This window comes from Prenolepis imparis, unplaced genomic scaffold (assembly GCF_030444845.1).
Source record: "Prenolepis imparis isolate NDT839.2.m4 unplaced genomic scaffold, iyPreImpa1.0 SCAF_2, whole genome shotgun sequence".
NCBI lineage: Eukaryota > Metazoa > Arthropoda > Insecta > Hymenoptera > Formicidae > Prenolepis > Prenolepis imparis.
The window spans coordinates 19,254,928-19,270,425 of record NW_028141160.1 but is presented as its reverse complement, the minus strand read 5'-3'; the positions used below and the strand labels follow the sequence as shown (position 1 = coordinate 19,270,425).

The following is a 15,498-nucleotide window of genomic DNA, read 5'->3' as shown; positions in this document are numbered from 1 at the left end:
TCAATCACCGTTAGACGATAACCGAGCGTCGGAATCTAACAGGCACGGCAATTTTTCGAAATGCACACGCGTGCCATCCCGCACATGACACATAGACAGACAAACACACGTATGCGTCCCGATCGCGTGCGCGCGAATACACATATGCCGAGGCCTAGGTAGTCCGTTATTCCGGAATAATTGGGACTCTCCTGGCTATGTGCTTGCACGTGCGCAAATGACGACGACAACGACGACGACGACGATGGACATACGACGTATTTTTCTACCGAGGAGGCGACGAGTCGCCGCGCGTGGCATTCGTTATACCGTCGTTAATTGTTAATCGTGACGCGTAGGCGGATACGTGCCTTTATGGGAACCCACTCCGTGAGATCGACGGCCCTTTGCCACGGTCGACTCTTTTTACGGCGCACGTCGGCGACGCCGGAAAAGGGCTCACGCCGCGAAAAAGGCTCTGCACGCTTCTTGCACAAGCGATTGACGTCAAACGAAGATCGACGTTACGGAGAGAGCTCTAAGTCTCGCGTTATATCTGTCATAAAGTTTGACGTTAACTTTCCCCAATAAACGTCTTATTAATCGGATAAAACAGGCGTTTAATTAGCCTAAACCGTCGTTTCGTTAATAAATTGCGGAAGTATAATGTTATTTCTTTATATATACAAGAATATTAATACTATAAAATTGTTTTGCCAATTTCAAACATACTTCAATAAAATTTGAAATTATCGGTAGACTTGGTGTTATTAAGCTATACATCAGAAATTAAACGATTAAGGAATAGAGCTAAGTATATATCTAATTTTTGCGATAGAATGGTAGACTCGAAAGTTGACTTGAAAGATGCCACTTCAAGATTGGATAGAGCAGGAAATGCAAATTACAGTTAGATGAAATATAAGTGTACGGAATATAAAAGGAACGAGTATTTTTGATTACCTAGTGCGTTGACCGGAGCGAAAGTCAGTAACCGATATTTTTTTGCGACTTTTTTTGCGGTTTATAATATGCGGGTATGCATAATATTTTATTTTATTTAGGATTGCGCCGGTTTTGCATGCACGTTTTTTTTTCACGTTGGAAATCTAGTTCGACGCGGAGGAAAGTCGGGCGTATGGAAGTATCAGGAAATGTAACGAACTTTGAACGCTCGAGGCATTAATAATGATGTTGCGAACGAAAATGATAATTATGCCAATTACGTACAAAGTGGCACACGTAAGAATACTTTTTTCACTTATTTAAAAATGTGATTTCCTGATGAAAAAAAAATTGAAGAGATTTATTTAGTCTCTCTTTTTGTTGTACTTAGTGTTATATTATTGCATTTTTTAAAAACTAACATTAAAGAAACATCAAAGTCATTGTTTCTTGTGGAAAAAAACAAAGAGGTCTCTCTCTCTCTCTCTCTCTCTCTCTCTTGTTATATTTTATTGCAATTTTTTTTAAAGTCGTCTATTTTTTGCAGCCTAATCTCGATGATCTTAATTTATAGCGCCACATTCGCGACACATTGCCGGGTACAACAGCGCGATAAAATGCAACCAAATAAGGTTTGCTCATCGATGAGCGTTACCATCGCGTGGTCTCACGATCGCAGGGAAAGCGGAGTTTTCCCGTTCGCACACATGCACATATACAGAGATTCGAAGAATCCAGGTTCCACCAGTACATGCGTACAACTGCGGCTGAAAACCGACCAAGCGTGCGTATACGCGCGCAAAGAAGAAACGTTAATTCTAACCGCGGCTACCGCGCTCTACGAGAGCCGGCGATTGGATCCCGTTATGCCAGGCTACCGACATAAAAGTTACGCAAGCAGATATTGCCCGCGGTATTGAGAGAACTTCCGCGGATCTTTCATACTGCCAGAAGATACACAATCGCGAGCGATCGACGAACGACAGACCGAGAATTCCGGCACATTCAACTTGCGTGGGAGTAACTGTCTTTAGTAGAGATGTCATAGTAAGACACGTCTTTAGAAAGGCGTCTTGGCACGCGACCTCATTATGTACGTATGCATTAAGTGGAACATATATATGTGCGAAAATTTTTATACGTCACGCGAGACTGGAAAAATTTCGAAAATAAATTATGTAATTATGTAATTTTTGAAACATACATAAAAACCAGATCGCAGGTTTATCGGAATGAGATAGCAGAATGTTTAACTTGTGTGCAAATAGAGTTTCGCTTAAATTAATGTTCACGTCCGATGAAAATTGCAACCTTATCGCGATAAATCAATATCCCGATGCACGTCGGAGCGCTGAAAAAATTCGCGAAACATCTAATTTATATAACACCTCTGCCGTACACTCTTCGATCGCTTTTCTCTTTCTGGACGGGGGGCCAGTGAAAGTGAGCGAGCCAGCGCGGATAATCGGCCATCCCATGTGCGACGGATACGCGATAACGCGATCACCTCGACGAAACTCGTTTCTCCTCGTACTCGATGAAAACGCGACTGCGTTTTTTTTTGCGCGAGATTCCGCGAACAAATGCAGCGTGACGTTTTTTTTTCCATACATCGACATTATAAAACTACATTTTTTTCGTCCGCAACGCAGGTAAAAGTTATTAGGTATGCTTGCTAAATAGGAGCTACCGATATAACCGGTATAACGAGTGATCAAAAACGTAATAATGTAATAATGTATGTATGATATATGAATGATGTACGACACATGTAAGAGCTCGAACGGTTAATAGAAATTAACGACGACAGGTGGTCGGTCGATTTTTAATGCGAGAAAAGCACCCGTTGCGCAAAACGCCAGGAAGTGCCAACGACCGGTGAAACGATTAAAGTCTGATTTTTTTTTCAGCGTAACTTGTTTCGATCGGACAAGATGGAAATTTGTTTCGCCCACGTTGCGCGTTTAGGAAAAATTTCCGGCGAGCGACCTAGAATCTATATGTATTTTAATTAGAAACGCGCGGACCCGGTCAACGAGTGGAACCTGTTTCTCTAATTCCCGAGAGGGAGATATCGAACGGATCAATTAAACGCGCGCGAGAGAGAGAAGAGACGCGTCGATCGTTTAATCTCTTATAAAATTTATGCGCGATCCAACGTTCCTCGCGCAATCATCAGGGAGTATATTTTACAAAAGAACACCGTGAGAATCGTTATTCACATCCGTGAATTGAAAGCAATGACGCTTCGTCAAAAATACAGTTTCCCGACTTCGCCGTTTCCAAGGATGCGATTAAGAAATTCCGCCATTATCGGTAGTTAGCTCGAACAAAGCGAGACAATGGAATACAACGCCACCGGATGTTTTTCGGTTAATTGGCGGCGGAGGAAATGGCTTTTCCGAACATGGAGTTAAGTAATGGCCACTTTCACTCACTTCCACGAGACGACCCTCGGGGACGATCCTAGTGTTCCCTTTGTAATGAAAACTTTCGCGGGCGAATCCGACGACTGCATCGTCGTCGCTGCTATGAGCTTCTCACGTTTTTTACGACGGCGATGCGAAACAAAGCGCCGTCCTTTCGAAAGTTCGCCTCCTATAGAGAGGAGGCACGTGGCAAGAATGAAACATTAAAAAAAAAAAATAAAAAACGAAAAATTTTTAAAAAATTTAAATTTGAATGAGAGAGAAATGTGAGGAGAATCGATTTTTTTAATTTGATATTCGAAAGTTTGAGACCGGATAACTTTGAACTGAACTCTCCTTCCTGAATGCTTATTCTCATGCTCAAAACGAAGCACAAAAGTTACTCGCAATGAATGGTGAATGAGTTTTAAAGAAGTTTTCGAGGAAATATTTCTCTAATAAAATACTATAAATTCGGGTAATTTTCACCGCGAGTTCCGCGATGGTTAACTTTCAGATATCTGTCGACATCGCGGGGCTTTCCTCGCGAATTATCCTCGACAACGGAGAGTCGCGGAGAGAATCGTGCCCACCTCCCGAGAAGGGATAATTATTTCGAGCAGCCTCTCTCTCTGTCTTTCTCTCTCTTTTTCTTTTGCTCCTCAGCCCTCGGCGTGGACGAGGCGAATCGGTCGTTTTATGCTCTACATAACTCAGCCATCACCGTACAGAGAGAGAGAATTAACCTACCGTGCCCGAAAACACACTACCTTACTTAGCCGCACGAACGTCCTGGTCGACGGATAAATTGCATCCTCTTTAAAAGCGACTCTCTAAATTGAAAATTTCGTATGATATTTCTATAATTGACAAGAAGAGAGAATAAATCCTTTTAATGAGAACCCTGCCTGAATTTCGATCGCGCTTCCTCTTGTTAAGAATTTATATCATTTCTCGGTTAACGTTAGGGTTTATATTAAGTACAACGCATAACACAACAATTTTTGCCAGTCGCAAATCTCTTGTGCGAATATCCGTACACGGGTAGAAAACGAACGGTCTCATCTCCATAAGATATATTAACAGAGGTGATAACGGAAAATGAATGTCCACGATACATTAAAATAAGTGTTGTTTACTCGACTGTACAAGCGTGTCCTACGTAATCATACGAGATACAAATGAGTCGTTCCTTCAGATTAATTATCATATGGCGTAAACATATGACACAACGGCGGTTGCGTTGTAATATTTGGAAGCTTTAAATATTTTATTTTTAGATTTTTTAGTATTCAACAATAAATAGAAATTTTAAATATCAAATTTCTAAAATTCTAAAATCCTTTAATAACAATTTAAGCGACAACATTTATTTAAAGCAATTAAAAATTCCAAATTTTACTTTTAAAAATATATTCAATACCAAAATTAATATACTCCAGCTAGAATTATAAATTAGTAATTTCATAGACATTGGATTAGTAAATTTGAGCCTCGCATGATCAATGACACCGAAACCGCGAATCACATTTAAGCGAGACTGACGGCAATAAATCGTTACTGAATTGTCCCCGGTGTTATCGTCTCGCTATATAGGATAATCGAACGCGGAGTAGCGTACGAACGAATGCAGCTTCTGATAGCATATATGCTACAAACGCACACGTACACGTTAACACATATTTCTACGACTTTATATATGCGCCCGTGATACGCGTTTATCAACCGGATATTCATTCTCGTTTTTCAACGCTTCCGCTCCTATATTACGTTCCCGCGCGATACCGGCCGCTCGTTTTTCAGAGATCGATCGCGATCGAAAGCCTCGTTCCGCCAGCAAAATGCATTTTTTCCCCCATATTTTCCGATTATTTCAACGCCATTAAGTATCGATTTATATTACAATTGCTATTGCATTTATCGCGTTTATTATTTTATTTAATAATTGATTTATTCATGTTTATTAATGCTGTGCGACTTGTATTCAAAATTCGTTTCTCGCAATTTTAAAAGTGCGCAGTTCTTAATAATATAATCAATAATCCACTAAAAACGAAGTAAAAAATAATTTTATACTATTATTTCTATTATCTACTTTACGATTACTATTATCTCTATCGTTTCTAAAGTTAGAGGAACCTTGAGATAAGTTAAAGTCCGAGGGGATTCAACGACTGATAAGATTGCTCGTCGAGCAGCGATCCGTTGCTCTCTTGAAATCTCCCATCAATCGTATATCGCGTAACGTATGACGCCACAAATTATTATTGACAAATAATCAGGAACAATCACCGCCCGTCACGCGCGTCCACACAATTACCAATCACTGTCGATATGAGAAGGATCGTGCCTCCGATCATTTCGGCCGGATCATCATCGGATAATCACCGGATCATCACTAGCACACGCGCGCGTGTCACATCTCCACGAATGCACTAGGCTTCGAATCTCGAAAAGAAATGTCGTCCGAGGGTATATATTACCGCGAGATCGGCAAGACCGGCTGACCAGTTGTCAGGTATTGTCCGCGGTTGCTTTCGAACTGACACGCGAACTGAACACTGCAGCCGCGCGAAGAAAGGCGCGAGAGAGACTGGTTCGCTAAAGGCGATCGGAGTAGGGGCATCGGAGTGGGCATCGAGAGGAAAAAAATACAACCGGTGGATGGCGATGGTGCGGTTTGTGTGCACAGGTATTAAATAAAAACAATACTTATTATAATAGGTCTCTATAGTACCTTGGTTACAGAGCGCGGCAAAATTATTTCATTTTATTGAAAAAAAAATGTGCAACGTGGTTCTTCTAATTAAGTTGCAAGAGACGAGGAATTGTAAATAAATAGAAATTTATGAACAAAATATCGAAAATATTAAAGAGCTATATACGCTACTGCGCGTATTTTTCGAAATACCACAGCTATCTCACACATACACATACATATAAACTAAGAAAAACTATTATGGATAAGTGGACGATGGAAAAAATATAAAATACCGTTGCTGATATAGATATAAATATCGATATTAAAACGTATAACAATTTTCTCTCGCCCCGAATATTTCAATATTTTAGTTATTTTTTTAATATGACTTTTTTAATATGACTTATTTACCGATAGTCAAATTGATACTTTATGACAAATATATGAATATTTGTCGCAGGAAAATGATTATAAAAGCGAACTTGTAATTTCTCGATCAACGATAAGTTCTGCTAATTTATTCGAATGTCATAGATTGTCCGCGACCGCGAGGTAATAGATGCCAAAATTCGCCGACTTTTTCTCCTACGCGCTCACGCATTTTTTTTTTTTTTTTTTTTTTCATTGTTCCTCGTAATTGTAATCGTAATACGGGGCTTATTACCGGCATCATCGTGGCAGTAATTATTACGTGTGATGCGCGCGGATCGCGGAAAGAAAGTGGCCGAGGAAATTACGGCATGACATGCGTATATACATACAATCTCGTATATTTTAAGCAGCGGTAATAATATGTGTGGCCACACATCTATTACACACGCAGTGACGCGTACATCAAAGGAGGAGCGCGACAGTGAAAATTCATGCGCGCGGGAGGTATCGCGGAGATCTCGCAAAATTTTCGCAACCGTGAAAGGAATTGTTAATTACGGGCGCGATATTCATGGTATGGCGTATATGTAATGATGTGTATCTCTATACTTTCCTTTAATTTGCACGGTCTACCCCCTTCACTTTCCATCTTCCACTATAACCAACGCGGTGGTGTAACGCGATTTAATAACCGGAGCAGCGGCAGCAGCAGGCATTTCTCATTTACGTATAATTGCGGCAAATTTAACATAATTACGTCCTTTCCGCACAGTCGTCCTTATCAAAGGAAAATTTAATTCTCGACGTTAATACGTAAAACGTAGAAGCGTCGAATAAACTGCAGGTATTATTTACCGCTTAGTATGAAATTCTTATTTTTTTTTTGTTTTGCCTTATAAAATTATCAAAGTTTAATTAATGCTTTTCATTGTTGTTAAGTAATAAACAGACAAATTGTAGTAATTAGTCAATAAATTATGCATTCTGGTTTTATGTGTTATATTTACGTATAATAGCGCGGATTATCTAAAATTCTTTTCGCGATAAAGTCGTAACAGATTCTTTCATTTTGTTAATCGATTTACTAGTGTAATTTTGCAGTTAATTACCAATTAAAAATAGCGCGGTAAATAACAATCTCGGAGTTTAAAGATGTTATTGCATTTAATATCCGTTGCTGCTTACCGACGTAATCGCGGTTAAAGGGATTATTCTCGAATGACCAGAAGTGGAGCAGAATCAGCTAACGTAGATTAAAAAGCAGCGAGCTGTGTAAGTCACGACAGGAAGTCACGATCAATGACGATGTCTACGTCCATTGTTCAGATATCACTCCTGAACAGCATTCAGAAACAATTTATTTTGGTGCATCGTTCTTTTGTCGATCAATTCTCCCCCAAAAAATGCAAGCATTGCTTAATCGCTCTAGATTGCCTTTATGTATTCGCGGATAGTTTGACAGGAATTCTCAAGACGCAAATCTCTCATTAATTCAAGCTTATCGGGTTAATAATACGTGTATTATGCAACAATATATAACACTGATTCATTATATAAGAGAACTTAAAATTATGAAGCTTTAAACAATTAAAACTGTGCAATGTGTAATGAGCAACAGGTGTGCAAAGAGGAGCAGCCAATGTGAGCGAAATATAATATTGCAATATTTAGCGCAGAGCCGATATGGCAAGATAAAAATTTTCAATATATTATATATACGAGAGTATATCGACATTTCATAAATTAATCTATTGAACGCGCGTGTCATTTTCAATTGAAATTACGAATGCATAACGCATATATCGGTGTTTCTCTAATTTAAATACATTTGATATTTGATATTTCGTAAATAAATAGATACTATCGCGAAAATAAACCGGCGATATGGCTACTGCCAGTTCATTCGGAAAGCTCAGCAACAAAGCAGAATTTCCTCTTGGAGGGCTTTTACAATTCTAAAATTTATTGTCTCGATGTATTATTAATGGGAGATGCTATCGCTCCGCGTCGGCGGAGCTCTTAGTACGCTAGCTAAAAATAAATATGGATGAAGGTCCGTTTGTGTGTGCGAGGTGCGATCGATCGATGTTCCCTTTCGCGCGGCGAGTCGGAAACGTCTGAAAGTTTCGCGACGCGGCTGGCTAAGACCCGGTGTGATTTGTGCCCCGAGAGAGAGAAACGAGTTACATCTAGGTAATCTTACTACATGGGGGTATACGTGTGAAATAAGGGCCGTCGGCGCTTCCATTTACAATGCGATTCTCGCTCGCCGCTTATCCTCTGTATCTTCGAGTATATGTTATATCGATTTTATATTTATGTATAACGCCGTCCGCGACACGATCGCCACGTAAAACGCTTTAACATATGTAAAAGTAAAGGAATAAAAATCTTCTGATAGATCCATTCTCGAAAGATGAAGAAATAATTCACAAACTAAAAACTTAATACTCTTTTCTTTATGTAAATTTCGTATAAATTTTAAATATGTTATATATATTTTTTTACACAGAGAAAATTTTCTCTTAGAATTTACCCTGAAAATCATAGTAATCGTGGGACAATATGGTGTATGAATGGTGAAAGAATTTTCAAACTATGTTTGATAAATTTTACCATACTTTTAGTAAATTTTACTATACTTTTAATAAAATTAATCAATTATATTTTATATTCATTGTGATAGATATTATTATTTTTTTTATTATGATAAATATTAATCAGAGAAATGCTCATAAAATCTTTCCAACCATATTGTCCCACGATTACCATGATTTTTAGGTATAAATTCTAAGAGAAAATTCTGTGTATTTAAACTTTCCTTTCATAATTTAGCGAAATACAATTGTAATATACTTGTGAGGTATATTTTTCAAAAGGAATTTTTTGAAGAAAAAAAAAAATTAACAAAAACTAATCAAAAAGTACAAAATCTATCGATCAATTTTCATCATTTCACAATGTCGCATACACGATCGATAATTTCGATCACGACATATTGATTGCAACATCTTTCAGACGCCTATACATAACTCTGCGAACGTCTGACACAACCGGCTCCGACCTATTTCAGACCGATTTCATACCCATCGAACTTGACAGCGCTTCCACGGGGTGCCAGCCGCTCGATCCGTTATCACCGATAGAGACCTCGATGTACGACGTCGATTAATGCTCTTACACATCGGTTAGGTTTTACGTATGTCCAAATAGAGTGGATAATTTTTTGTCTGTCGCAATGATATACGATATCTTATAGTTCGGCGAGGCGTATGAGTGAATAATAAATTCAATTGTTCGCGAGAGATAAATCTAATCACTTTTGAATAACGTAATGATGAAAAATCAAAACTGATATCGTATAATATTGTCAAGGATATTGACGTAAATGATATTGTCACACTTACACGTTATATAGCTTTTAAAAACGAGTCGTTAAAATTGCGGTCGTCCTCATCGCAACGCGAGCGGTTTAAGGAAGCTCACCTTTGAATAAGTACAAAGTGCGCAAAAAAAAAAAAAAAAAAAATACGACTTGAGAATCATCGCTCGATAAATTCTCGTTATGACCGTATATAATATATATGCGGCGACTGCGATGGGGTTTAAATTTCGGTCGACTGATACGGCGAAAACGGCTTTATTGCGGCGCGCATCGGAAATATATAGGAGCACGGGGACTTCACTTTCGCACCTGGGCCCCGCGGTATTCGAAATACACGTCGCGGCTTTACGGACTTGAGTTATGGAGCAGAAGAGATATTTCGCATACCGTACGTATGTATATATCGCATTGATTATCGTGAGTAATGGACGAAGTGACTCACGCTCCGCATGTGTCATTCAGCTATTAAATTTTCATAATATCTCATCAATGCGCGATAAATCTTGATCTCTCGAAGAGGAGGAGGGGATCACTTTATTTCGCCCGCTATAAATCAAGGGCGATTTTCGACAGCATGCGAGATTTTTGCCAAGTAAACGATTTTTACAATAATTACCCTCTTTTTTTTTTTAGTGGATTATCGTCATTTTCCACGCGACGAGATTCCTGCATCCGGGTCGCCGCGTGTCTCGGCGCGCGTGCCGGAAGAAGACAATCGAGCGACAGCTGCTACGCGACCGCGGCGCGACGACGGACTCTCTCGCGCGTTGTGTGCGCGGAGCGTGCGTACATTTTGCAATACTCTAGAGCTCTATAAAATATCGTTGCGCAATCGCCGTCGCGCGGCTGCTGCACAATGGCGCGAGGTAACCGAGTGAAAGGCGACGAGGTACATCGCGCGCAGCAGCTGCTGGCGAACGAACGACCGACACTCGAGCGATCTCGCGCAGCGACGCGACGAGCGATGCTGAAGAGAGAGAGAACAGAAAAAAACCAAGTGCCTTCTTACGCGGAACGAAATGCCGATTAAAGTGGAACTCGCCAGTCGAGAGACAAGTGACATAATCGGTCGCAATATTCGCCTTTCGAAATCAGAATTGCGCCGGCAAATTGTATGTCGCGTTTGATAGAAGATCGCGCGCGGATCTCTTGATTACGATTTGCCGACCCAATTTGCGTTCTATCCGTTCGATCCGTTTGTTTCCTCGAAATTGTCCGACGACGACAATGCGAGCGACGATAAAGCTTCGATCGTTTCGCCAATCGACCACCTAAGGACGGGTCGTCGTCTACGGCATATGCCACGACAATCCGTCGTTACGTAAAGGTCGCCCCTCTTACCCGCGACGCGATTGCGACCCGCTGTCCTCGACAACGATTGTAATAAATTGTTTTTTAATTCCGCGCACGTACGAATATGTTATGCGCTTTATCTCGCATCTAGTTTACGAGAGGTATCGCGAATTAAACAATATACGGGTATAAAAGCCAAGCTGTGCAACAAAATCGAGAGATTATGGAAATAATATCATATTCGTTTACTCTGAAGAAGATCAATGATAAAATTTCGAAAATAGATAATTTAAACCATTCAACTAAGAGAATCTAAAAAAAATAATATAAAAATAGCAAAATGACATAAAATTGACATGGCGTTAAGGTACAGAAATTTGTATGTGTTTTTTAAGCGATCAAATATTCACTTTTACAACGCAGACTAGATCAACGCGATCATTATACGACTTTTACATTTACTTCGATACTTACGCTCTATATCGCGCTTAACAGATCGATACGACTTTCCTTAGACATACATGTCTTAAGGATTTACACATCGCGTTATTAAATCACCTTTGTTTCTCGCGTGGAAAAAAGTAGCTTTTATCTAAACTTATCACCTCATTTGTGCCTAATACACACAAGAGATTTATATAAAATTATATATTAAATAAATTAATATTATAACAGAGAAAAATACCTAGCACGGAGATAACCGTATCATCTTCCTGACGATTCAAATGCCATAAAGTGTGCACCACCGGCGAATCCCGAGTGCAAACCGATTGGTACATACAGCAGCTAGCTGAAAGTGGTTGGTATTAAAGATCGCGGCGTTCCTTTCAAATGTCGCTCCGACATTTGACGAGGTCAAGACGGTGCGCGCACGATTCGTGGTCGATACCGAGAGCGGTGGCCTACGTTCGATACACGCGAGAGGAAGGGTGACGCGAGTAATTCGCAGTGTACTTTCACAGCGGTATACATGACAAACGACGCGAGTGACAGTTAACGCACGTTGCGCGAATTAAGATCATTGCAGAGAAGCCCGAGCACTATACAGACTGCTACTCTGATTGGAATTGGACGTTATTATAACGGCGCTGCCAGTCGTTACCATTATTCGTTCTCTGATGTATTGCAAATGTAAATGATGAATTGCGTATTTATACGTCATTATTATAGTGAATAATATCGTAAAAATAAATCTTTATCAAGAATATATTTTTATAATAAAATTATGGAATAAATTTCGACAAGTTGGTGTAAAAAGATATCATTTTGCAAGATGTACGTAGATTTGCAATGTACTTTTTCCGAGATATTTGCGAGTTTCCAGCCAATATTTTCGTGAATTCGCGTTTCAATCTCCATAATGAATGCTTTCTTATGATTTATGGGACACCCTGCGCATCGGCAATTTCGAACAAGATTTACACCTTGGTTTACCACGGCAAGCTTTGGAAATGGCGGAGACTACACAGTTGCCGTGATGCTCGACTATCTGACAAATAAAACATGAAGCCGGCGCAACCGTTAGTAAATACTTGATGACAGCCAGTCTCGAGCGATGGAATGTCGATGCCGGGAGTCTTATTTGGGACGCCGGAAGCTTACCAATTTCGTCATTGGTACAGCCTCCGCGCATCCTCGAAGATCCTTGAATGAAAGTGGCGGCGCGGATGCCAGAAAGACGAATAAATGGGATATTAGATTTTTCGAGGTCGGATAAAACAATGACGGCTGAGAGAACTGCACGTAAGACCGAGCATGTACACGTACATACGCGCGCATGAAAAGATGCGAGAAACTAAACGTGCACTGACGTAAGAAGAATGCAAGGCTTCGACATCGCCAACTGTTTTCTGTTCTCGTTGAATACGAGCGAAGGTCTTTCTTCGAATGGTACGCTAAGAAAACTGTGGCAGAGATTTACAAAACTCGATCACTTAACGTTCACCCATGTAAGAAACACGATAAATCGCGCGATAGTCAATGGACGATCGATATTACATATCGCATAAAGTATGGATTAAAGTTCCTTGATAATTAAAAATTATTAGCAAGCGAGAAATTACATTTAACACTCAATTATTCCAAATTCGATTTCCTTTAAGCCTAATAATTACTCTTTTATCCCGAAAAAGTTTAGACACAGTTTTATTGTCTCTACGCTTGTTTATCGCCAACTGAGCTCTGTGTTGACATTTGAAGCGAATTATTATATCCTACTACATGTGTTTTCTATCATCGCAGTATAGATACAAAAAATAAATAAAGGAATGTTTTCATTATTTTACAGACTTCTTTTCGAGAAAACTGAGTTATATTGGAAAAACAATGGTAAACAAAACATTTCGGCTATTTTACGCAAAAATAAAGAAAGAAATTACAGTTTCTTTTCTGTTCATGAATGCAATAAAATTTGCGAGAAATTAGTTCCCTAATTTTTCGCCGCCCCATCTTGCAGGGAATCTCTCGAATTCACCCTCGCAATGATTCATCGCCGTATATCATATACGGTTTATATATACATATATTCATGACAATATTTTTTTGCATTATTTCGCACGCGATATCTTTTATCGATCATAAATATTCAACGATGGTCGTAATCCAAGATTTATCTATGTGTCTATGTACATTCCCCTATGTCTGTCTATTTGAGTGCGTATCCCCGTGGTAAAATGGTGTGGTTTAACGTTTCGGACGGCAGGCGAGGAAAAACGGGGAACCAAATAGGCCATTCCGTCGAAAAGATTGACGCGTCGAAAATTGTTGCTTAAGTAAGATCTCGAGAGAAGCGTTTTCGCGCGAAATAAAGAATGAAATTGATGGAACAACACGAATACTACGTTCACACGTCGAAAAAGAAAAAAAAAACGTTAAACACAGAAACAATTCACGTAACTCGAACTTTAGTATTACGCCGAGTATATTATCGCATCACGCACAATTGAACGATTTTTGCGATTAAAGCGTAAATGTAGTGGAAAATTAAATATTAAAAGCTAATAAGCGTTTCTTCTAAGACACTTTGTTATTATATTATGTATCTAGAGATCATTGCACTCTGATAATCGCAGTAAATTGGATAATAAGAATTCAGTGAGAATCCAATGAATAATGAAAATAATTCCGCTTGAAATTATCTCGATCCGAGACAATCGAATAATGCAACAATTCGAGAATGAAAATTAGATTGGAAAATTTCATGTTCAGAGAATTGCAAAATTTAACGTAGATCTCATCTATATCTCCAAAACTTTCATAATCGGGGATTCAATTTCCAAGATTGAAGACCAAAAGGTAAAATTGAAACCCGTATAATCAGTCTTAAAATTCAAAACGTTATATTATTAGTTTAGAAGATATGAGATCATCTCAAATAATTATATAAGATTTTATTCCTCATTGCATGGAAAATTTTCCAGACAATGCAACTATCAATAACCTCTTATCTTCTCCCGAGCGCTGTCACACACATCGCTCTTTAAAATCGTAGAAGCACGTACGAGACGGAAATAAGATTTTTATATTCGCCATTACATACAAATACCCCGCGAGGGGTATTTCTATCTCATACCGGCAATTACCATTAAACGGGAAACCTTCGGCCCGAGATCGTACCGAGGTTTTCGTCATAAAATCAACCGCTCCGTTTCGGGCTTTCTACGACGAGGAAGTTCTAGTTTTACGATCGACCCGGGGGACGACGATAGCGGTCTCCGCCGGCATCAGGAAGCTCGTAACCGGAAGGTACACTGCGCGGGTAAGGTCATTACATCGTTACCATTAGGTAGCCTTTGGTTCCTCCTCCTCCTCGACGTAGAGTCGGGACGCAGGGCAGCTTCCTGCTGTTGGCGGGAAGTGCACGTAGGGTGCATTAATGGGCGGCAACGTGAGTGTTTAACGGTGTTACTGCTCACGACGGTGAAACTAGCTAATTAACCGACACACCGACTCTTACAGGATAAAACCTTCCCATAAAAAAAAAATTCGTTGTAACTTTTTTATCGAAACTTTCGTTTTTCGCTCATGTAATTTTGAATGTACCGCGTAAAAAAATAAGAAAAAAGATTTTATGATATAACACAAATTTAAAGATACCTATTCTTATTAAAACTAAATTTTCTGTTCATTTTTTTTCAATTATAAAATTATAAAATATGTAAAATTTTGTAAATCATTAAATGTGCCAACTAACAATAAGTGCAAATCGATAGTCCAGATGCATTTGAGTATCAATGACAGCAACAACCGGAAACGAAACACGAAAGAAAAAAAGCTATAAGTACGATGCCACGAAATAAGTGTATTGTTGTGCAATCACTCATATGACGTGACGAAAAAGGAAACGCGTCTGATTTCCCAGATAGTCATTTTCGTCGGGAAAATCCCAAATGAGTTTCCAACATGTTTGCCAAAAA

General features: G+C 39.3%; 1 protein-coding gene across 4 annotated transcripts in view; it reads right to left on the bottom strand.

The window, feature by feature from the left end:
• The window catches only part of Gckiii (Germinal centre kinase III), a 91,891-nt gene that overhangs the window by 29,871 nt on the left and 46,522 nt on the right, over positions 1 to 15,498 (bottom strand). The window contains exon 1 of one of the 4 annotated variants that reach the window (XM_083031570.1): positions 5,472 to 5,854. The exons of 2 other annotated variants lie outside the window; for them this stretch is intronic. The gene's annotated coding sequence lies outside the window, so the exon portion shown is untranslated. Of the gene's footprint in view, positions 1 to 5,471; positions 5,855 to 15,498 lie in introns of those variants that run through there. One more of the 4 variants, XM_083031572.1, reaches the window with a different exon arrangement.